Source organism: Canis lupus, chromosome 21, assembly GCF_011100685.1.
Source record: "Canis lupus familiaris isolate Mischka breed German Shepherd chromosome 21, alternate assembly UU_Cfam_GSD_1.0, whole genome shotgun sequence".
NCBI lineage: Eukaryota > Metazoa > Chordata > Mammalia > Carnivora > Canidae > Canis > Canis lupus.
In genome coordinates, this window is record NC_049242.1 from 46,822,351 (window position 1) to 46,847,719 (window position 25,369).

General features: G+C 40.1%; 1 protein-coding gene across 1 annotated transcript in view; it reads left to right on the forward strand.

Moving 5' to 3' along the window:
* Positions 1-25,369, forward strand: part of LUZP2 (leucine zipper protein 2) — a 551,161-nt gene that overhangs the window by 380,808 nt on the left and 144,984 nt on the right. The window lies entirely within an intron of this gene.

Consider the following 25,369-nt stretch of genomic DNA (forward strand, 5'->3'; position numbering starts at 1 on the left):
GTCCGCACCTTCCGTATTTGGGGCTTTGTTCTTTGACTTACTTCACTTCCATTTTGAAATGCAGTGTTCTTGGGAGACAGGACACATCAGGGCTGAGTTCCCTCACAGTTCTGTGGCTTGTTATTAGTCTGCTGAGGTGTTCTGTGTCTACCTCCACGCTTAGCTCACTAGTTGGCCAGGAACACGGTTAATTCCAATGAGCCCCAGGTGTTCTGGGGTAGCTCTGTGCAGACACCGGTTACTGTGTTCTAGCACTTTACACTTAGTACTACCTCTGTGCTTGTACTCGTGTCTCACTGCCTTCTTCCCTCCAGCTAATTATCTTCAGAACTGCATAGCACAGCTGATCAGTATCTACACATGCTATTATAATTCAAATAAAACAAAGTTCGTGAAGGCCTAGATGAATATTGGAAGGGGAGGAAATTAGGTTCAACAGAATGAATTACTCTTTGTCCTAAATCACTATCTCTGAATGCACTTTTATTATACAGGTTAGTGCGGTTGATTGCCACATATTACTTTTCCTGAACACCCTGTCTCCCCTACTCGTCTCATTCAGTACCCTACTTTTCATCTTTAGCTGATGATGAAAAGTGTTTTGGCACAGAGTAGGCACTTAAGACATTTTTTAAAGTGAAACAATAGGGGATCCCTGGGTGGCTCAGCGGTTTGGAGCCTGCCTTTGGCCCGGGGCGTGATCCTGGTGTCCGGGATTGAGTCCCACGTCGGGCTCCCTGCATGGAGCCTGCTTCTCCCTCTGCCTGTGTCTCTGCCTCTCTCTTACTCTCTGTCTCTCATGAATAAATAAATAAAATCTTAAAAAAAATAATGTGAACCAATAGGTGGGGCTTTAATTGGAAAAATTGGGAAAGAAGGTCACTTGAGGTTAAAGATATAATGATCAAAAGAAGACACTAATTACATTCTACAAGTAAATGATTTCAGAAAAAAATGCACTTGGTACGGATTTTAATGGTACTCCATGTTCAAAGATTTGTGTGGTCTCAGGCCGACAGTTGTTAAATGTACCATGTTTGTGATAGATGTGAATGAAGCTTGAGGGACTTCCCACAGTGGGCATATAGGAAGTTTGTCTTCCAACTTATTATGATGGCTCATCGTTATTCATGAATCTCAAACCTGGCATTCTTTTTACACTGAAAAGGATTACTCAATACCTCCTAGCTAGGTCACATACAAAAATTATGTCAAATGGATCATAAATGTGCATATAAGAACTAAAACTAAAAAAAAAAAAAGTCAAAGGAAACATAAGTGAATATTTGTGACCGTGGTTTAGATCATGGTTTCATAGATGTAGCACAGAAGCAGAAGTGAAAAAAGAAAAATAGATGAATTGGACTTACTCAAAATTGAAAATGTTTTTGCTTCAAGTGATACAATAGAGAAAGTGAGAAAACAACCTGCAGAATGGGGAGACTATTCCAACTCCTATCATAAAGGACTTATATCCAGGATATATAAAGACCTCTCTCACCCCAATAATGAAAATATAAATAACTCAGTTAAAAATGAGCAAAGGATACCCATTACCTCAAAGAAAATAAGGAAATTACCAATAAGGACATTTAAAATATGTATTAAATGCAAATCAAAACCATATGGAGGAGGAGACTGATGTCATCCTCATGGTGGAATAAGAGTGTTTTACCATCATCTCCAAAAAGAACACAGATATAGACAATTAATCATGGACAAGAGATCATTGTGGAAGTTCAGGAGTCTAGCAAAGAAGTTCTAGACACTATTAAAGAAAAAAATATCAGAAGTTGGATACACTGAAGAGGGTAAGAGGTCACTGCTCTGCCAAGATGCTTAGCTCATTGCCCAGAAACGTCATCTCAGGCCATGGTTTCTTCCATTTTGGGAAGTGAAAGCATGTGAGTGCATGCTGGGAGTCCCCAGCTGTGCAAGACACTGCTCAAAGGCTCACCTCTTTCTAGCCCCACTCAGAATACTGAGGTGTGCTGTGTGACAGGGATGGGAAACAGATGGGACAGTAGATGATAGAGCTCCAGGCGGCTCGAGAGGACTCGGCTAGGACTAGCTGCATCACATACTCCATCAGGGAAATGAGAGTCCCTGGGGACAAGCCCCTGGGAGTGCCTCACAGAAAGTCAGCCCGACTCTGCAGGTCTGGGAGAAACCACAAAGTTGTTCACGTTGACCTCAAGAAAGCAAAAGGGAGGCTGCCAAGCACTTGGCCAGGCCCCTCAGGATCAAGAGAAGGCATGCAAACTTAAGAATTCTGACACAAGAGGGAACAGAAGTGTGGGGCGTACTCATAGAAAATGTCTGGATTTTAGAATCCTTAGCACAGTTGACCGAAGGTATTTCTCTGCAAACCCAGTCGGTATAGAACAGAGGAAATGACCGCTTCTTCAAATGTGAAGACAGCAATGAAAAAAATGTAAGGAATACAACATTAAATATATTAAGCAAATACCCCTGAAGAGAGATACAACAGTACGGTATTAGTAAGGAAGCTTCATACCTCACTTTCAACAAAGGTTAGATTATCTAAGCAGAAAATCAGTAAGAAAACATTGGGCTTGAGTTATATTTTATTTATTTATTTATTTATTTATTTATTTATTTATTTATTTTAAAGATTTTATTTATTTATTCATGAGAGAGACAGAGAGAGAGAGAGGCAGAGACACAGGCAGAGGGAGAAGCAGGCTCCATGCCGGGAGCCCGACGTGGGACTCGATCCCGGGACCCCAGGATCACGCCCTGGGCTCTAGGCAGGCGCTAAACCACTGAGCCACCCAGGGATCCCCTTGAGTTATACTTTAGACCAAATGGACTTGACAGGCATTTACGGAACATTCCAGCCAACAGCCAGACTACACATTCTTCTCAAGTGCACATAGAGCATTCTCTAGGATAGCTCATGTATTATCTCACAAAACAAGTCTTTACATATTTAAGAAGGTTGAAATCATATCATTTGTTTGTGAACACAATGGCGTGTAACTAGGAATTTATAACAAAAGAAAAACAAAATTTCATAAATATGTGGAAATTAAACAACACACTCCTGAACAACCGATGGGTTAAAGAAGAAATCAAAAGGAATTTTTTTTTTAGATAGTGAAAAACATATAAATAGAACATGCTAAAACTAACAGGATGCCACTTGTATGTGGAACCTAAAAAAGCTTATAGTAGAAATGGTGGTTGTCAGAGGCTGGGAGGAGAGGGAACTGAGGAGATGTTGGTCAAAGAATAAAGCCTTCCAGTTATAAAGTGAATAAATTCTGGGGGTCTAATACACAGCATGGTGATCATAGTTAAGCATACTGTACTGAATACTTGAAAGCTGCTAAGAGAGATCTCAGATGCTCTCACCACACACACAAAAAAAGCAGTTATGTGAGGTGATGGCAGTGTTAGCTTATTGTGGTAATAATCATTTAATACCATATATGTTTATCAAATCACCTTAAACTTGCACAACATTATTTATCAATTAATCTCAATGAAACTGGAAAACATTTAGAGACCACCCAGAAACATGATTATGGCTAATTTTTTTTAAATCCAATAACACTAACAGTATGTATATTAGGGTTCTCCAGAGAAACAGAGCTAAGAATAAATAAAATGATATAAACCAACTCCTTTCTATGTCTCTACCTACCTACCTACCTACCTACCTATCAGAAATATCTAGCTATCTGTATAGATATTTATTATAGGAGTCGGTGATTTTGGAAGCCTAGAAGTCCCCAGATCTGTAGTCTGCAAACTGGAGAACCAGGAAAGCCAGTGGTATAATTGAGTTCAAATCCCAAGGCTTGGGCACCAGGGGAGCCAATGGATAGTCTAAACCTGAATCCAAAGGCCTGAGAATTAGGGGAGAGAACAGGGGTAGGAGCAATGGCATGTATCCCACATATGCCACTCTGCACCTAAATGCCTGAGAAGTGGGAGCACCGAGGTCAGAAGGTAGTAGAAGATGGATGTCTTAGCTTAAGCAGAGGAAGTGAATCCCCTCTTCCTCATCCTTTTCTATTCAAGCCTTCAGCAGATTGGTTGATGATCACCCACCCTGTTGAGGTCAATCTTCTTTATCCTGTCTACTGATTCAAATGCTTATCTCTTTTAGACACACACACACACACACACACACACACACATACACACGATATTTTATATCTAGCTGGAATCCCTTAGCTCAGTCAAACTGACACATAAAATTATCATGTGTGCAAGGATGTGGGGCAATGGCTAGTGGGAAGGTAAAATTGTATAGCTAGTTTGGAAAAGAGTTTGGTCATTCCTCAAAATGTTAAACATAGAATGACCATATGGTTGAATAATTCCATTCCTAAATATATACCCAAGAGAAATAAAAACCCATATCTATATCAGAACTTGTACATGAATTATGAATATTCATAGTGTCATTTTCCATAATAGCTTGAAAGTGTGGAAACAAGCCAAATGCTCGTCAGCCGATGAATAGGTAAAATGCGGCATATCTATAAAATATCATTTGGCAATAGAAAGGAATGAAGTCTGATACATACTAAAACATGGGTGAACATTGAAAATATGATGCCAAGTGAAAGAAGCCAGTAACAAAAGGTCACATATTGTATGTTTCCCTTCATATGAAATCTCCAGAATAGGCCAATCCATGCAGACAGAAGGTAGGTTAGAAATTTCCAGGGATTAGAGAACAAAAGGGAATGGAAGGTGACTGCTAATGAGTACAGAAGCTTTTTGAGGGGTGATAAAACAGTCTAGAATTCGCTACTGGTAAGATTTATTCAACTCTGTTAATCAACTAAAAACCACTGAATCGTGCCCTTCAGAAGCTTGAACTTTATGATATGCAAATTACATCTCAAAATGTTTAAAAAATCTGTTCATTCCTCATTGAACCCTAGGAAGTAGGCATTGCTGGTCTCCTTTACACCTAAGTGGACGAAGACTCTTAAAGGTTACTTACCCAAGATGCCAGGAATTTGAATTCAGAGTGACGATGCATCTAAGTTATCTAAGACTATTTTAAGACAACTGAGCAACAGTTGCAATTGTTAACAAAATTATTATCTGAATGAAAAATTAAGAACTCATTTCAGTTAAAAAATGTCGATGTGCAAATAGATAACTTAGAGGGAGCTGGGGTCAGGAAAGACTGTATCATACACTAATTTTCTAACTTTTATTCGCACATATGGTAATTAGGAAAGGGAATCAATGAGCTTCAAATGTTCGTTCCGTAATCGCAGTAAGAGGACTACATAATGCAGTTTTCATGTGTTGGGCATTATGCTAAGCCTGGTGTACATGTTCGAAGTCCTATGAAGCCAGCTTTATTATATCTTCCTGAAGAATGTAGATTTTTCACATGGAGAAGTGTATAATGAAAAGCCAAATTTGCCTTTAAAATTTTCATGTCAAGGAAATGACAGAATTTTGGGCTCAAAGAGACTATGTGCATATAAATATACTTCTAGTATTTACAGTGTTTTTGGTTTTGACAGAAAACCAAGACCCAAAAAGAAAAAAAAAAAAAAAAAAGATAAGGATTGTGAGAATCAATTTTGGATAAATTGTTTTTAGGCTCAACTAGCCCTACAGGGTCCCGTGATCTTGCTGGGACCAGTTTCTCTCCCTCCTTTTCTGGGCTCAGCTTTTTGCGTGGTGACCCCATCCTGAGGCAGGTTCGGTCTTCCAGGCCACAGGTCGTTGGCCAGCAACGCAGGCAATGAGTTCTCCTACATCCGACGTTAGTGGAAAGGAGCAATCACCCTTCTTAGCACAAGGTGGGAGATTCACAGCGATGGAAGCACAGGGCACCTAAACCTGTCCCACTGACCAGAGCTGTGAGGCCGGTGAACTGGTGCAGGCGGGTTCACAAGGGCCACTTCTCGAGGCGGGGAGAATGACCGTCATGCAGATGTGCACCTCGGTCCATAATTAGGGCTGTTCCACAAGAAACAGAACTGGGTGTGGGATCGAGGAACAACAAGATGTCCACTGTGTTTCATTTTAAAAGTTGATGCTCCGAGACTTGTAGACTTACTGAGACTCCCACAGCTGGATACCACCAGTGGGACGAGACTTGGGACACAAGCACTTGGCACTCAGTGAGCTGTCTCTTTCCTCTTACTCCACATCTGTTCCTTCAAGGTGTCAGGTGCTTCTGCTGGGAAATGTGATGATGCACAATGCGGAGGTGGACCTCACACTCAGGCTGGATCATAGCCTGGTGGTAAAAAAGCAAGGCTTTTGGAGTCAGGACAGGCTGGGTCTGTTACTGTTGCAGCTATGCCCCACACTACTTTTGTGACTTCAAAGATGCGGGTTCACTCCGTGAGGTAATGTCATCTCACACCTGCCATTAGATGTTCAGCAAAATCCCCAGTACTTAGAAGCGCTTAGTCGATATTAACTACTGTTTCTCTATTGTTGTTGTTATTACCTACATTTTCTTTCCCATTTCCTAAGTAGAATAATTTAATCTACCTTTTTTTTTAATTTTTATTTATTTATGATAGTCACAGAGAGAGAAAGAGAGAGGCAGAGACATAGGCAGAGGGAGAAGCAGGCTTCATGCACCAGAAGCCCAATGTGGGATTCGATCCCGGGTCTCCAGGATCGCGCCCTGGGCCAAAGGCAGGCGCCAAACCACTGCGCCACCCAGGGATCCCTTTAATCTACCTTAAATATGAACATTCTTTCATCCCCTTTCCTCCCCTAACATCCCCATAAGACTCAAGAGCTCCTCACAATACCTGCCTCACAGGAAGCACTGCACATTCCTTTGGAGGGCAATTTTCTGCATAACTACCCCATCAGGGAAGGGAATTAGCCATATTTCTTGCTGAAGCCCATGTAGCTCTCTTATTATTCTGTTGGCCATGACAACAAGCCTGGAATAAGATGTTCTAACGGGAAACTGTTCAAGAGTTTCTTTTAGAAGCAAAGTGACATCTGCCAAATTTAATGATCCATTTAGTAACATACATAAGCCACATTTTTTTTTCTCCCCGTAAAATCTACTTGAAAGGGGAGATGTGATAGAGAATGCTTATCACATGCTGAGTGTGCCACACGCAGACAGGGCTGGAGCCAAAGGAAGCCCCTCCCTCACTTTTACGGGCATAACCGTGCAGATGAGAGAATGGATGTGTCCGTGAGCATAACAGGTCACATGGTAAAATTGACACAGTCATTGGGAGGGTCCTTTGGAAATCCAGGAAGGATTCACAGAAGTGGTCACACTTCCGTTAGGTGTTGTAGGATTTCAGGCAGTGAATACAGAAGTGTAGATTGTGAGGAAATGGCAGAAATACAGTTCTAGTGCTTGAGCAATACCCACATTAGTTAGGAAATGAGGCTGTTGGGGCACCTGGGTGTCTGCCCTCAGCTCAGGCCATGGTCCCAGGGGCCTGCCTGGGGCTCCCTGCTTCTCCCTCCCCCGTCTGCCCCACCCCCTGCCCCGTGTGCAGGTTCCCACACTCCTTTGTGTGTGCACGTGCTCTCTCTCCCTCTCCCAAATAAATAAATAAAATCTTTAAAAGAGAGAGAGAGAGAGAGAGAGAGAGAGAGAAAAAAAATGAGATTGTCAAAACTCCCAGGAGTTCAGTGGGAGAAGCGTCTAAGACCTTGTTAACTACTGTTCTTGTACTTCTTGGTTTTGTTTTTGTTAATACATTTTTTTCCTCATTTCCAAAGTAGAATGGTTTAATCTACCTTGCATAGCTATTGAGAAATCTTCATGAAAGTGGATGTACAACCCCCTGGCCTGGTCAATTTGCCTATAGCACATATTTAGTGAAAAAAGTTTTTTTTTTTTTTTTAATTTAAAGTGTTTATGACAATTTCTGAAGAAGAACATGAGGGATAATTAAAAAGAAACCTAGAATATATATATAATTCCACGGGGCTAAGAGAATTCCTAGAAAAGCATGGTAAAAGACATTGAGGGTGAATGAGGGAGGTCCTGTCATCCAAGGGGGAGATGAGAGCTGGCAGGGATGGGAGGTGGCTTCGGATAATCCCAGGCCCAGAGCCTTGAGCCCCACCAGACCTGCTGCGTATACTCCGCAGCCTGTGCTGGATGGACACATCAGGGACATTTAAAGGGACAAGGAAAGAAGAAGCAAATGATTTGGACTCTTTGAATTTATTTTTTTTAAATCATTATTTAAGGTAGACTGTATATCATTCTAGAAAGCTATTCCTTCCTCCTATTGTTGCCTCAAAGCATTTACCCCTCCTCACATTCTGCTTCCCTAATCAGACTTCACAGTTCACATGACTTCTTATTCCCTGAGCCACTACTGTCCAGGCTGCACATTTTTTTTTTCTAAATTTCCTTCTGGTTCTCTCTGTTCAATGCTTAGTTACAGCTTCAGTGCTAGCCTGAGTTAAAGGTCCAGGCTTCCTGCTTGCTCAGGCAAGATTAGACATCAATTAGGTTATAATTGGATTATGTATGCCTCTGCGTGTGTTTGAGAGAGAGAGGGAGAGGGAGAGAGACCTTCTCAGCCTCCCAGAAATGCCAATTCTCCCTCCCCTGGATTCCATAAAACGTAGTGGATATCAATAGATAGCATTTACCATGTCAGTAGTACAGCTTGTTCAGTCTATGTCTGTATCTCTCAAGGTATTATGCATTGAAGGCAGGTGGAAGGCCTCATTCTTATCCCAGCTGCAATCAGAAAGTCTGCTATACAGTGGCATCTCTGTAAATGCTTCTGGAATTGGGTAGAATTAAAAGGGAGATCGAGGCACAATCTATCTATCTGCGTATTCCAGATACGCAGATATCTGGAGATATCTCTTTGGGGGAATTCCCTTTACAGATATTTTTAGAATTGTTAACTGACGTCAGGGGTAGGAGGAGGCATTGGATATCCTAAGCATAAGCAGCGAAATCACACTGAGAACTTGCTAGTCAATTGGAGAAGAAGGATGAGAGGACCGTGTCTCCTCTTAAAAGACAATGGCATCTTGGACTCAGTGACTGTCATTTGTGGTGAGACAGCCAAGCAGAAGCCAGAGAAAATGATCCAAAAGGCATTGAGTGATAAATTAAGTACAAGCAGGTGAGACCTGATAGAAAGAGCAGCTTAAATAGAATTATCTGGAAAGTCACGTAAGCACGACTCAGTAGATACTAGTCTCAGATGGGAGTGACCTGGGAACCCCTAACAAGGGGAGGAGAGCTTGTATTGCTGTTATAAAGAACATGGTCCTGTGAATAGAATTTTTATTGCATGGTTTTTGTGATTGCCCTTGGTTGAGTACAAAGTGACCCTGGAGGTGATGGTAGCAAATTTTGCCAATTTCTGGCTTTAGAACCTCCAACCAATACCCTTTTACTATTAGCATCTTATTGTCCCATCCGGGAGTATTTTCTTTTGATTTTAGCCTTAGTGCCTCCTTCCATGGCCATCTGTTTACAGGAGCTGAGGGAGGTCGGACCCTTCTGTTACCTGCCTTCTTGCATGACCATCCTGACCCTGACCATGCATTTTCTGTCAGGATTCTGAATGCTTAGAGAAGAAGGCCCGTTAAGAGTAACTGCAGTACAATCTTCGTTATTGTCTCTGCGGAGTTGTCCTGCCTATTTTCTAATGCTTGTTTTCCAGGCATCCTATACCTCCAAAATCTTTGAGTACAGCAGTTGATTCATATACATATAATGTAAAGAGAGCTTGCAGGCTAGACGCCATAGTACTTCTGGCGGAGCTCAGGCTCCCTGGGCAAGCCTTTTTGACAATTAAAATCAAGACTGAAGTAGTGCCCAGAGGGGATAAATTCAGGAGGGCAGCATAACATAGATGGATAGATGGATAGATAGATGGATGATGATGGTGATGATGATGATGATAGATAGATGATAGATGATAGATCAATAGATAGGTAGGCAATATGCATACATACGTACGCACATACACGAGTATTTCCTGTAAGGTAGCAAGCATTGTTTCTCTTACTTGCAAGTAACCTGTATCTTCAAGGTGTAATTCCCTGGTTTTGGAATAGAGATTGGAGTGAAGAAACTTACAACAACATCTATCCCCACCCCGGCACAAAGTATTCTAAAATCTCTGTGCTTTTGATGCTGTTAACTCAAAAATTGAAATTTGGTCTGTTTTAATCTGTTACAGACTAGCAGTTATGCAAAGTCTTAAGGGGATTGTCTTGGCTAATATCTTTTATTGAAAACAGAGATTCATTTCATTGGAGTCTTTATCTTGATCTTTTTCTTGGTAAGAAATCCAGCAGCTGTTGTTCTCTGCTGGTGTCTCAGCTTACACTGTAAAGGTAAGAGAAACAATGAGGAGATAAATTAGCCATGAGTTGAATGTCTACTTATTCAATTAGCCATCTCTTCTGGAAAACATTTATGTTACTCTCGTGTTTCGTATTATTATAAAATATTGAACGATGAACGACTTTTTGCTTGGTACTTTTTTTTTTCTTGTATTACTTTTAGGTTCATTCTTAAATGGTAACACGGAATTACAATGCAATAAGAATCTTAAGATAGATAAATATACTGTCAAATTATTTCCCAAGGGGGCTATGTAAATTTATTTTCTTTTTTATTAGTATTTTAAAAATACCCCTCCATTATACTTTTACTTTCCTTCTCTTACTAAGTGCTTCATATTCTCTTTAAATTTTTGAAAACAAATTTGATACATAAAAATGTTATCTCTTCCAAATTTGAATTATGTTGATTACTAATGAAGTTGTCAACCACCATAATTTCTTCTATGAAAATGGTTGATTAATGACCTTAAGTCACTGATACTTGGCTATAATTAGTCTCTTGAAATTTCGTTATCACTCCTATCAATCTGCCACCATCAACCAGTCATCGTGTATACTTGACTCCAGAAACCATCCATTCTATAAGTCGTGGTGTCAGCCTTAATTTATACCCCTAGGCACTTCAGTCTTGATTTTAATTGTCAGAAACACTTTTCAGGGGTGTCTGAGTTCCACTAGAAATACCATGACCTCTAGTCTGCCCTGCAGACTCATAAGGCTCTCTTCACACCAGTTCCAGAGATGTCCTGCCTCAAGGAACAATGCTCCTCAAATGTATTTAATCACAGAATTGTTTTTAATGTTGTCACTGTTACTATTGTATAGAGCTAATATTCCTTAGAATTAGAACTCATATTAACAGTAGTTTAATAGCGTCTGGAGAAATTATTTAACTTAGAACTTTATCCAGTGAATGTGAACATTTCTTTGAGAATAACCGACCTACATCTTGGGGTGAGCTTTATGTGCAATGTGCCATGGAGTTACTATAGGAAGTGATTTTCCCGAACTATAACGATACACAGCTCTACCTAACAATTGTCTTTTTATTCCTAATCTTACCTTATTAAGGAAGTGATGGAAATCTGGACGTTCTATTAATTGCATCTGATCCTGGCCTTCCGTGTATCTCCTTTTCCTGTGTCTCTTCCCCTCCACCACCTCCTCCTCTCCTTTCCTCTTCTTATCCCAGGTCCCTTCTTCCCCCTCTGAACCTTTTCCCTCCTTGTCATAATAAATATCCAGGTTGTTCCCATTCCCTTTCGTGTGTTCCTTTTCATATGTTCAGACACTATCTTTCTCTACATCTGCATGGGAGGGTCAATTTTTTGACATGTAAATGAGTTGTTATCATTTACAGGCTTCCTTGGTGTTTATTCACACTTACTGAAAATTCACTTTCCCTACCAGGGCTAGTCTAATTCAGCAGAATTCTGAAGGAGGTTTGTTCCTTCTAATATGCTTTGCACGGTGTTTGCTCCTAATGATGGGTACTTATATCCATCTGGGATGATTTCATGCAGTATTTGCTGCAGTCTCAGCTGTCCTCCTTAATCTAAGCGTTTTGTTCCCTGCCCTGGCTGTAGCAGCTCAGTAGTGCATCTACTACACCATTTGAAGAGAATAAAACATTTTGGAAGATTAAAAAGCATATTGAAAATGTTAATTATCTATCAAATCTTCCCAAATCCTCTCTTCCTGAATGTTTTGATCCCGATTTTATACTCACCAAAATGGAGAATACTTTAAGCATATGGAAGCAGGAGAGGCAAATATGGGTTTTTTTTCAATCAACCAGGAAACCCCATATTTTAGGAGAATCCTGCACGCCGTAAGTTTTAGTTTATGCTTCAATTTCAGTGACATAAGAATATATGGCATATGCAGAATTGCATTTGTGCTATTTACAAAGCACTTGCACATTCACTGCATCCTTTTGTTCTCCCACAACAAAAAGGCAGACGTAATTACAGATGGAGAAACTGAGGTGTAGAAATGGCACAGTGCAAGTTATGTCTGGGGCGACAGTTATAAATAGGAGCCCCAGGACTAAATAAAACATGTCTGGTGAACTCTGTTTCATTCTTTTTCCCCTATCTTACACTCCATCAAATAAAAAGTGAAAAAAGTCTCAGTTTTGACCATAAGGAGAATAGTATTAGAAGAGTCTTTGCGTCGTTCTTGTCTAATCAGCCAAGTCCAGGTGCACACCACATGAGCAGATGGAAACGCAATTAAGACAGATGTGATGACAGTTCATTCACAGACTCTGATGCTTTAAAACCCCAGTGCTAGGCTAAAAGCACACGCTCACAGCAGGCATGGCACGAGAGGAATCAGATGTGGGCACAAGACGTGTATCAGCTGCAGGTCTTTCCAAATTTTCAAAGTGAAATAGCACTAGTGATTTTAAAATCCTACATCTATTCATAACTCCTTCAAGTAGTGCGTATGTTTTACATTGTTGAGCATAATTAGAAGAATATAAAGATACATGCAGGATCATTAGCCATTTATACACTATAAGCCCAGCATAAGATAAATCAGAATGATGGAGTGACCAAATCTTTGGTCTTCAGAACGTAAGTTATTGTATCCATATTATGTGAAGAGCCTAAATTCGTGCTTTGGGCAGCCAGTTAGTATTACTTCCCTCTCTCTTCCCCCAGGAAAACCCTTTGACCTTAGATATTACCTTCAACATTGAAAATCGCTAAGTAGTTCTTCTAGTTGGAATAAATTGCAGGCACTAAGGACCAAGGTATCAAAATAAACATCCTCATGGTTTGGTCAAAGGTGATAAAGCTGAAACCACCGTGGGGTCATGTTTGGGGTCATGCCCTCCACCTTCTCATTATTTGGGAGACAGTTGCAAGAAGGTGAAAATGAGCACAGGGCCTGTGCTCAGGTAAAGAGGTTAACCCGCCTGCGCCTCTTAAGAACCATGTAGCTTTGGGCAAGTTTCTTGACCTGAGTGTCAGTAAGTTTCCTTGTTTGTTAAACAGGAATACTACATCTTGCCAGCTACCTCCAAGGTTGGCAGAAAGCTTGTATAGGAGAATGTGAAAATTTAACCCTTTTTAGTGATGCTATCTGCATTTCTTCTATAACATTTGAGCTCTAACACCTGCCAGGGATTAGTAAGTATAGAAAGACCAACCTGTAGATGTTGCAGAAGAACATTAGCAACGGGAGGGCATAAGATAAGACAGAGAGATTCCCCACACTCAGTTTAAAATCTAGCCATTTCTTCCTCTCACTCTGCAGTGGTTTTAAAGTTTAATGTGCGTAAGACCCTTCTGGGGGTAATGCTAAAATGGAGCTTCCTGGGCCATGGTACCAGAAACTCTCATTTACCAACTGGCGGGAACCAGGATTCTGATTTAAAATTAAATACCTGGGGGGATCCCTGGGTGGCTCAGTGGTTCAGCTCCTGCCTTTGGCCCAGAGCCTGATCTAGAGTCCTGGGATCGAGTCTCACGTCGGGCTCCCTGCATGGAGCCTGCTTCTCCCTCTGCCTGTGTCTCTGCCTCTCTCTCCGGGTCTCTCTATGTCTATCATAAATAAATAAATAAAATCTTTAAAAAACAATAAATAAATTAAATACCTAAGGTAATTCTGAAGGTGATTTGAGGACTCCTGTGTGAGAAATCTGAAATAAATCCTTTATCTCTGATGCTTGCTTTCTCATTAGATCGGTCACAAGTGGCTCGGGAACAAGGACCAAAATTCATAATCAGTCAATTTCTGCAGACTCATAGAGTATAGGGCAGGCCGTAGGTGGACTAATGCTGTCAGCTGAAAAAGCTGCTTTTCATGTGTTCTGCTAATTAACCAGGCAAATGTGGCAAAGGTCAACAGTTCTCCAGCAATAGCTGTTCTCTCTGTTCTGAAACAAGAGCCCACTTTCATTGAAGAAAATGAACATCCAGAATAAACATTTTCCAGCCTCCTTTGCAGCTTGCTGGGGCCAGGTGCCTAGTTCGGTCCATTGTTCTATAAACAGAAGAGATGTGAGCACCTGTCAGTCTGTATCCATAAAGGAAAAGCATTTACTCTCCTCTATTTTCTTTGCCCCTTCTTTGATAGTGGAAATGTAGACGTAAAGGACCAAACAGGCGAGGGCAACACCAAGGAGGTGGTGACACATCCAGTGAGGAGGAGCCTGGCTCTTAGCACTGTCAAAGAACAGAGCCACAACATTGTGACTTTTATCTCAGAAACGTCAGGGAAAGAAAGAACTTCTATCTTATTTAGGATTCTGTTATTCTGCATCTCTTTCACACAGAGCAGAACCCAGTTGGTTCAAACTAATCAAAGTTTCCAATGCTCACCCAGGGGTAGGACAGTGCAGTAGTAGAGTGTGAAATGCACAGCCTTTCACTGACAAAATGCACATCCCTGCACCATAAAGCTAGCAGAAGAGCCACAAGAGCGAAATCCGCATGTACGATGCACGACGAAATGCCTACAACTGTGCAAGTGAACAGTCTTATACGTATTTTGATTGTTCATTTGTAATTATTAGATCCTTAGTTACTAAGCCATCAGTTCTATGATAAAGATAATTCTAGGCTAAGGTTGGTAGGGTGACTCAGAGGAAAAAAAAAAAAATCTACCCCCAATTCTAGGCTTTAAGAGAGACTTGAGTGAACTCCAGGCCAAAAAACCTTGCGTGGAAAACACGTGCCGGGTGTCATTTGGTGTCAGAGCCCTGCTGAGCTGGGGAGGAAGCGTAAATGCGAGTCAAACAGGAGCAGTGCTGACGTCCGGGGCCCTTACGGCATCCCCAGGGGATGGCTGTGAGAGTGCATCTTGGTTAGGTTACTTAGATGACTGATTGGTCACGCATGAGGGGGCTACGGTGCAAGGTTTACGCTAAGGGCTTTTCGAATCGTATTGGCATCATCATGAGAAGTGGCCCCGTCACAGCACTGCAGCCAGAGAGCTCGGTGGGTGCCCTTTGCCAGGCTGGGGAAGGCTGCCCCGCGGGGCTACTGGAGTGGGGTCTGAAGGTGGCCGTGCGTTAGGTAACCTGTCGTGTTTACAGTCACTCGGGGTGCAGTGCTGGAGCTGAAAGAGTGGGAGCAGTTCACTTAAAACCAGTGGCGTCAGTGGTGTGAACCAGACGGATTTTATTTAGCTGGGAGCATAACACCAGGACATGGTAATGTTCACCAACGACGCTCAGACTCGTCTGTGTAAATCTGGGGCAAGTTATTACATTATTACACTAGCTTGCAGCAGGGCTCCGCAAGCCTAAATGAGCGGCGGACGGGCCAGGCCCTGCTCCCGGAGCTTCTGGTACAGTAGGTTAAGGACAGTTTGGGGCCTACGAACTTGCATCTCTAGTAAGTACCCAGGTGGTGCTTGTGTTGCCGGTCCAGAAAACGTATTTTGAGATCCACTGGCTGATAGGAAGTTCCTGATAACGTTTGGTACGGAAACAACCCATTTCTGTGTGGCTGTCGAGGTTGTAGGGTTCCTCTCGTTCTCTCTATACACAGGGATTATTAGATGATAAAATCATAGGTGGTAAAGACTTTATCTTGTTTAGTATCTTAACTCTATGAGACTTTGGTGCTGGACATTTTTCTTAGCTGCTTCAGATTTTTGTTTCTTTTGTCTTTGTTTTTGTCTTTGTCTTTGTTTTTGCTTTTGTCTTTGACAGGAAGTTTCCCTTCCTCCCTTCCTTCATTCCTTCCTTCCTTCCTTAGTGCAAGCACTATCCTCGGCAGCCACATGTCCCCTCAGACGTTTCTGTGTCGTAGAATGTGCTTTGTAGGGCTGCCATGCCATATAATTATTGCCATATAATTGCTTCAAAGGAGGTAATTTTTCCTAAGCTGAGTTGTTCCGTACTTTGGGGGTAGGCAGAGATCTGCTCTGTCTAAGCCTGAGCCGTGGAGACCGGAGAGCTAGCTGATGGAGGCCAGCAGTGGATTTGAATTTGGCTCTGTCTCTTCTTTGCCATCTGAGCTGAAGAGATTCACCTCATGTAAGCTTCATGACTTTACTCTTACATGGGTTTAATCATTTGGAATAATCATAACTTCTGTTCTGACATGTCAAGTCTTTAATGAGTTGATGCATTTCCATGTGTTAATGCATTTAAAGTTCAATCACATTGCTTTTCAATGAACTGAGATATTTTGGTTATAGTTAAGGGCAATAAAAGTTATTCTTGGATAAAGATATTTAGCAATGATGAAAGGAAGGGGCTGAGTTTTAGCCAAAAAAGCAATACGGTTAGAACAGATGTCTTAGCAAGAGAAGTTTATGCAATGGGGAAAAAAGAAAACAAAAAAAACAAAAAAAAAAAAAACAACAACAAAAAAACTAGATCTGATCATCTCTCCGTGGACAGTATGGGTGAGTCTTGAGTACGGAAGGGGCACCAATACTGTACTTTTGCATGAGTTCTTCAATGCCAAAGCTGAGGCATTTGACTATGTATTTGGGAGAAAAATGGAGAGTAACTAGAAAAAGTTGAAAGTAATTTGATTTTAAAGCTAAATGCTTCAAATATTCAGATAAAGGTAAGTAATATTTACCCAACATACATATTCTCTTTTGCTGGGACCACTCTGTTAGAAGCAGAAGTCAAAACTTGGAGTCATATGATGAAAAGAATCACTTAAAATTCCAATGTAAATATAAAACTAAAGTGGAAGAAATGTTTGCTGACACGAATGAGATCTACAATAAACCAAAGTGGGGATCCCTGGGTGGCGCAGCGGTTTGGCGCCTGCCTTTGGCCCAGGGCGCGATCCTGGAGACCCGGGATCGAATCCCACGTCGGGCTCCCGGTGCATGGAGCCTGCTTCTCCCTCTGCCTATGTCTCTGCCTCTCTCTCTCTCTCTGTGTGACTATCATAAATAAATAAAAATTAAAAAAAAAAAAAAAAAAAAAAAACAATAAACCAAAGTGCTTCTATAGGCGTATTGGAATTTCATTGAGCAGCTTTTATGAAACATCTGTAAAGACTAAAGAATACAATCAATTGTATATAGTTTACTTATTTAAAGTGAGTATATTTGTGGAAATATGTCAATTTAAAGAAGAATTAATATTCTCTTTTTAATGTGATTATCTATTATTTTTTAGTTACTTTAGCAAACAATAGAAAGGCTATTTATAGCTTAATTTGTGATCCCTGATTTACAGTCCATTATTTCAATAGATCTTACGTTCTTAGCTATTATGCCACTACTTTAGGACCTTTCAAAGAGCTTTCTGAGATACAAAGCCACCTTATCCAAGTTAAGGTAGTTTTATTATAAAGCTGTGTTTTCTTTTGTTTTATTCAGTGTTTAGCAAGTTATCAGTTGTGTATAACACTCAGTGCTCATATAAAGTTATTTGTAACATTTTCTATTAACATTCATTTCTTTATGCAATCATACTGATAATTTTCCTTAAAAAACATAATTTCTGGGATCCCTGGGTGGCGCAGTGGTTTAGCGCCTGCCTTTGGCCCAGGGCGCGATCCTGGAGACCCGGGATCGAATCCCACATCGGGCTCCCGGTGCATGGAGCCTGCTTCTCCCTCTGCCTGTGTCTCTGCCTCTCTCTCTCTGTGTGACTATCATAAATAAATAAATTAATTAATTAAAAAAACATAATTTCTGTGGGACATCCATTAATACTTGGTTTAAATGCTAAATATACGAATTAGTTCAGTCTATTTTTGTATAGATTGTAAGATCGGATGGCGTTTTGTTTTTAATAGTTCTGGACAGGTTCATTTATTTTAATAGTTTTGTACTTTGGGGTACTTTTAAGATTATGTCAAAATTGAGTGGAAAGTACACAGTTCCCACACATCCTATGTCCTCATTGATCCACAGTCTCCTCCACTGTCAACATCTTACACAAAAGTGGCACATTTGTTAACATTTATGAACCTACATTGACCATCATTATCACCCAAACTCCGTGGCTTACTCTAGGGTTCGTTCCCTCATGGTGTTGTATATCATGGGTTTGGACCAGTGTGTAACCCCACGGAGCCACCGTCTCATAGAGATTAGTTTCACTGCCCTAAAAATCCCCTGTGCTCTACTTATTCATCCCCTTTGCTTGAACCCCCAGCAAACAGTGCACTTTTTCCTGTTTCTATATATATTTTTTCAGAAGGTTGTATAGTTGGAATCTTACAGTAAACAGCCTTTTCGGATTGACTCCCTATACCTGATGATGTGCATTTAAGTTCACTTTTGTTATTTTATTGCCTAATAGCTATTTCTCTTTAATGCTAATAGTCCATTTTCTGCATGCACTGCAGTTTATTCATTCACTCACCTGCTGAAGAACACCTGGTCATTTCCAAGTTTTGGCATTTATGGATCAAAGTGCTGTAACATCCTTGTGCAGGTTTGCTGTGGATATAAGTTTTGAATTCCTTTGAGTAAATACCGAAGGCCATTATTGTCGGATCATATGGTAAGGGCCCCTATAAGTTTTATTAGAAACTGCCAAACTGTCTTCCAAAGTCTGTAATCTCACCAGCAGTAATGAGCGTTCCTGTTGTTCCATGTCCTTAAAAGCATTTGGTGCTGTCAGTGTTTTGAGTTTTTGTCATTCTAATAGAAGTGTAGTGGTATCGCGTTGCTGTCATTACCTAATGACACATGATGTGGGGCATCGGATATTATACGTAAATACCTCTCTGTACGTGCCATATGTGGCTTACAGGAGCACTTGTTTAATATTTGAAGAACAAATGAATAAATGACAAAATGAATAAAGTCAAAGCCAGGGTTCTGGCTTTAATGGTGAAATTTCTGACACCACTAGAGCCCAAACCTGAGATGGAGAGAGGCAAGTTGGCCATGAAAAGCTTCAGCATCATTACATGAGCAGCTGCCTCCTCCATACCATTCAGAAGGCACTCTAAACACAGATGTTTCATCCAGATCAAAATACTCATCCGCATGCAAAAAAATTCAGAGTGACATAATTTCCTTTCAAAGGAGAAAGTCTGTACAGCACCACCAGTCACTCTTCTCACAGCATGCCCAATCACTTGGAGTGCAATTGCAGTAGCAGGATTATTAAGCTTTAAATAACTAGAAAAGGATACTGGCAAAATACTTGCTATTTAAGGTTTGTGAGCACACTTTCAGATAAGACTGAGCAAATGTGTGCTTAAGAAAATGGTGGCAGCAGGTGTACTTGACCCTAAGTAAAGCACATTGCGATTTAAGCATCAAAGTTTATTCAAAAATTTCTATTGATCCATCTGAGCTTCTTTAGGTTAATAGGAAGCACGAAGCAGTTATCATTAATGGTTGCCAGCAGTTGTAGCCAGGCTCAGCCATGGTTTGTGCAGACACCCAGATAGCCAGAAGAAACAATCGAACCAGTGCTAAGATCTTAGCTCAGCACAGTTTGTTCTATTCATTAAGTCAGGTAAAATCCAGATTACTCTGTAACAAAAAGTGTGACATTCTAGTGCATGGAATGATATTAATCACACTGTTTCCTTAAGTAAAACAGCATTTGAATTGTGCCGATTCTTGGGGGGGCACCTGGGTGGCTCAGTGGTTGAGCGTCTGCCTTCAGCCCAGGGCATGACCCTGGGTCCCAGGATCGAGTCCCACATCGGGCTCCCTGCATGGAGCCTGCTTCTCCCTCTGCCTGTGTCTCTTCCTCAATCTCTCTCATGAATAAATAAATAAAAATCTTAAAAAAAAGAAAGGAAAACTTCCCATCTTCAATATTTCCCCTGATGTATTTATATTAAAGCACCTGTACTTTCTATCTCTAAATGCCTTTTTTTTCTCTCCTTATTCCAGAAGCCACAATTTAAACTTTATTTTGGTAGGGAGGGGAGCTTAATATAGTTCTTTATTTTATTTTATTTTTTTATTTTTATTTTTTTATAGTTCTTAATCTATAGCGTGCTGGACCTCATGGGAGAATTATGCTTTTCATACATTGTAGACTAGACCATATAAAAATGCATAGTAGTTTTTGACAAAAAACCTTTCAATTAAAGCCTTTCTAGCCAAACATATTCTTATTTAAGAAATATGACACCTGTTTTATTAGTTTGCTAGATCCAAAGTTGAGTCCGACACTAAGGATTATTATCCTTAATAATAGGATTATTATTAAGCTGAATCCTTAATTCAGCTGGATTCAGCTATGGATATGAAAGAAGCATGTAATTTGAGAATTATCAGAATGTAAATAAGTGAAATCCATCCCTTATATATTTCTCCATGACATAGCTACAGGTGTTGAGTGTAATATCCAGTACAAATTTTATTATGTTCATTCTCTATAAAGAACATTGTATCTGATATTGAAGGAGGAAAATGGCCTGTGACTTTGAAGAGTCCAAAGATTGAAAAGAAAGAGAAAGAAAAAGTCTGGATTTATAGCCATTAAAATAATTTAAGATAAAAATAAAGCTACTCTAGGGAGAAAAAACTCTTGTACGGACAAATGATGACTCCACATAATTTAAGGACTTAGAATTTCATACAAATTCAAAGATGTGAGTGAGTGTGTGTGTGTGTGTGTGTGTGTGTGAAAGTGTGAGTGTGGTTAAGAGACATGGATAGAAAGATTGACAGTCTGAAATATGTGTCTAATAGGAGTTCTTGAAAAAGAGAATAGAGAGGGATGCAGATGCAACCTTTAAGGCTGAATATGTATTTTATAATGAAGACAACTATAGGTATTGGGTAACCTCCACACATCGTGCCAGAAATGGCAAGAGTCAAGAATACTGCAAGGTTCTTTGAACAGTCAGAAAGATGGCTTTATCCTTAACTAAAGAAGGGAAAGACCGTTGGCGAAGAAGGATGGGGAAAAGGATGGCACTAATTCTCGATACCTGAGATTTGAGATGATGCCACGTGATGGACGAGGTAGCCGTGGGAGTTGAGAAGACAGGTCAAGCCAGGAGATATAAATTTGGCAAACCTTGGAAAGATTGTGTTTAAGGCCATGATCATAAATGAGATTACGGAGGTAGCGAGGGCAAAGAGAGAAAATGTTGAAGTACTCAGCCGTGAGTTACTCCAGAGTTGAGATGTCAGAGAAGCAGTATCCACTGAAGGAGAATTTTAAAAAGCAAGAGGGAGCAAGGAAAAAAAAAAAGCAAGAGTGAGGCATTTCATAAAACAAGTGGAAAAAAATCCCCGACTATTTCGAGAAGAGGGAATGATCGCCTGTCAAATGCTGATGATAAAACAAGAAAAAACAAGAACCAGGAATTGTCCCCTGGATCTAGCAGCAATGAAAAGACCCGGATTAGCACACATTTTTGAAAAGTGCATGAATTATTGTTGATGGATACATACATATACAGAATTACGTATGAAATGTAGACTTGGGGGCATAGGAAGAAACTAGATCTTTTCCACTGTGACAAGACATATCCCTTATTAGTGGAGTCAGATTTATGGTACTGTTAAAATGTCTTTATCCTATTAATGACCCAATCAATTCAACGTAATAAAGCCATCAACAGGGCTAATTATGCAAGCTTGGAGCACAGAAGCAAATGGTAAGTCTCTTCTAACTGCCATACCTGGTGGATATTTCTCAGCAATCTTGGGAGGAAAAAAGTAACCCCAAGTATTTTTTTTTAAAGTTTATTTTATTTATTTTTATTTTATTTAAATTTATTTATGATAGTCACACAGAGAGAGATAGAGAGAGGCAGAGACACAGGCAGATAACCCCAAGTATTAAATAAATCATCTTCCTTAGAAATTTATGACTTTATTGTCTGGCTCAAACTACAACATCAGATCTTCCCTAGTACTATGTTAAAAAGGAATTGCTGACAGCAGTCAATATTTGGCAAGCTTCAATTAAATCATAAATAATAAACCAGGTCCAAATTTATTCTTGTTAGCAAGCATTGATGATGACCTTTAGTCATCATTTGTGCAATGGTGACTGACTAGCAGAGACCGAACAAAACAATTTTTAAAGTTAATGGCATTAGCTTTAAATGACACAGCCTTGGTATGTCGTATGCAGTTGCACCATTTTTCTTTCAATCTGGAAATATGTTCTAACACTTTTTTTTTTTAATCCTGGGCCTAAGAAATGTTGGTAAAACTCTGACGAAAAAAAAAAAACAACAACAACAACAAAAAAAAACATGAATTCAGTTCTACAGAGTTAAAGACAAGAAAAAGGGAGATCTCCTCTCAATTGCTGTAGTTGCTCAACTGTGTTCCTAGGATGGAATGACTTTTTTGGGCCAGGAATTCCCAGCAGGATTGCAAAGAGATGGTGGCAGGTGTTCAAGTCTTAACTGGGCATAGCTGAGGATATCCTCGAAAATAATTAAAAGTGAATTAACGGATCTTTCCTAATGACTTCACGAATTTACTTTGCCCGACTGCTCTAAGGGTAAAGTCTCTGGTTTGTCATTTCTAAAGTGGAGATAATTAGGGGCACCTGGGAGGCTCAGTTGCTTCAGTGTCCAATTCTTGGTTTCGGCTCAGGTCATGATCTTGTGAGACGAAGCCTCACATCGGGGTCCACTGGGCATAGAACCCGCTTAAGAGTCTCTCTCTCTCCTCCCTCTGTCTCTCCCCCTCTTCCTGCTCCTGTGCAAGCTCTCTCCCTCCCTCTCTCTCAATAAGTAAGTAAACACACACACAAACAAATGGAGATAATTAAGAATGTTGGCCTTGTAGGGCTGCTGTGAGGATTCAGTGAAATAGCTTATATAATTTGTAAGATAGCTGGCACAAAAGAAGCATTCGACAAATGATAGTTTGAAACGCACACATACTCAGCATCCAGGTATTTCCCCATATTTCCTGAGGTACGATTGACCTATAACGTTGTGTAAGGTGTGCATCACGTTGACCCGATATATTTATATATTGTAAAATGCAATTACCATCATAGCTTTAGCTAATACCTCCACCTTATCATATAATTATGGTTCCTTTTTGGTGGTCAGAACATTTAAGATCTACTCCTCTTACAACTTTCAGGCATATGATACAGTGTTTGCTAACTACAGCCACAATGCTGTGCCTTAGATCCCTAGAACTCATTCACCTTCTAAGTAGAATTTGATACCTTTTGGCCAACACCTCCCCATTTCCCCCACCACCTAGGTCCTGGTAGCCACTATTCTATTCTCTGATTCTGCAGGGTTAGCTTTTTCAGATTCCACATATAAGAGGTACCATACAGTGTTTGTCTTTCTGTGACTTATCATCTCACTTAGGACAATGTCTTCAATGTCCATCTATATTGTTGCAAATGCTGAGATTTTTCTTCTTTCTCATGGGTGAATAATATGCCTCCTGTGTGTGTATGTGTCTACCTTCACTACTTAGGTTGTTTCTGTATCTTGGATATTGTGAATAACGGTGCAATTTACATGGGAGAGCAGACGTCATTTCAGTATCCTCTTTTCATTTCCTTTGGGTATATGTCCAGAAGTAGGATCGCTGGATCATAGGGTAATTCTACTTTTAATGTCTTGAGGAACTTCCATACTGTTTTCCATGGTGCCTGAACAAATTTACATCCCCCTTGATAGTGCACCAGGGTTCCCTTTTCTCCACATCCTTGCCAACACTTGTTTTCTCTTCTCTTTTTGATGGTAACCATCCTAGCAGGAGTGAGGTGATAACGTGTTTTTGCTTTTTGTTTTCCTGATAACTAGTGATGTCAGACACCTTTTCATATTCCTGTTAGTCATTTGTTTGTCCTCTTTAGCAAAACATCTGTTCAGTTCCTCTGCCCGTGTTTTAATCAGATTTTGCTGCTTTCATTGAGTTCTATGCCTTTTTTTATTCTCCCGGTAAAATACTGCCTAAATCTAAAATTAGTATTCCCTATTTTATTTTTCTAAAAAGTACATCTGACACTCCATCTACACACTCCAAGCCATGGCTTCAGTGACATACAGGGCCCTCTGTGGCTAACCCCCATGCACCTCTATAGTCTCATCTTTCTTCTCTCACTGGTACCTCATGCATGATGCCACCGAGCATCTTGCAGTCCTAGTGCACCGACTCTCCCCTCTCTCTTGCCTCTTCCTGTTATGCAGCTGACTCCTTTACCACAGCTGAAGGCAGCTCAGTGTCGCTTCATGAGTAGCTGCCTCTCCAGAGTCTTTGAGTGCTGCTGTCCGCCTCCTTCATGGATTGCAAACTCCTTGAAAAGAGGGATTGTTTTCACCTCATTCCTAGGACATAAAAGGATTTTATAAATGTGGACAAGAATATTAATGCTTTTCTCATAAAGTTATTTCTGGAGTAAATGACATTTCATATATTTAGCTAAATTTTTTTTAACCCATCAGAATGAGCGCTCTCTGATAAGGAAAGGGAGTTATTAATGACAGCAGAAGTAGGTTCCACAAGCAAGAGGATTGTCTATGTTAAAAGAAAAGTCAGACATAGAAAGAAATACCATTGAATTCAATGACTTCCACAATAAACTCTTATTTATTGCTAATTTAGTCTTTAGCTAGAAACTTATCTGCCATCTTCTATAATATATGCATATATTTATACATATTTGTATTTCATTTATATGTTATATATATATTTATATATTTTATTTGCAATGCTGGAATCCTGAAGCTTCTGGAGTGCTGTCCTAATCATCAGAAAAGTGTTTTTTTTTCTTTATTTTTGCAAGATGAAGTGAGGTTTATTGAAATAATAAGATCTAATATTTTTGAGTGCTCACTGTGTGTCACTGTCATAAGTGTTTTGCTTATATCATCTCATTTATGCAACTGCCCCATTAAGATGGCCATGATTGTTGCCTAATTATATGAATGAAAAAATAGAGGTATTAACGGAGGTGCATCCAAAATTATAGAGCTTATAAAAAGTGGAATTCAAGTGCAGTAGTTTTGCCTCAAGAACCCAGCAACTGTGCTGTATTGTATCCATACTATTTGAAAAGTGTTCTTGTAGGTATGAGATGACTTTAAGCAGCAAATAGAGTATCTAATTAATTTACTCACTAAGTTGGACTGTCATGCATTTATCTCTCACTTGATATCAGAATAAGTCATCA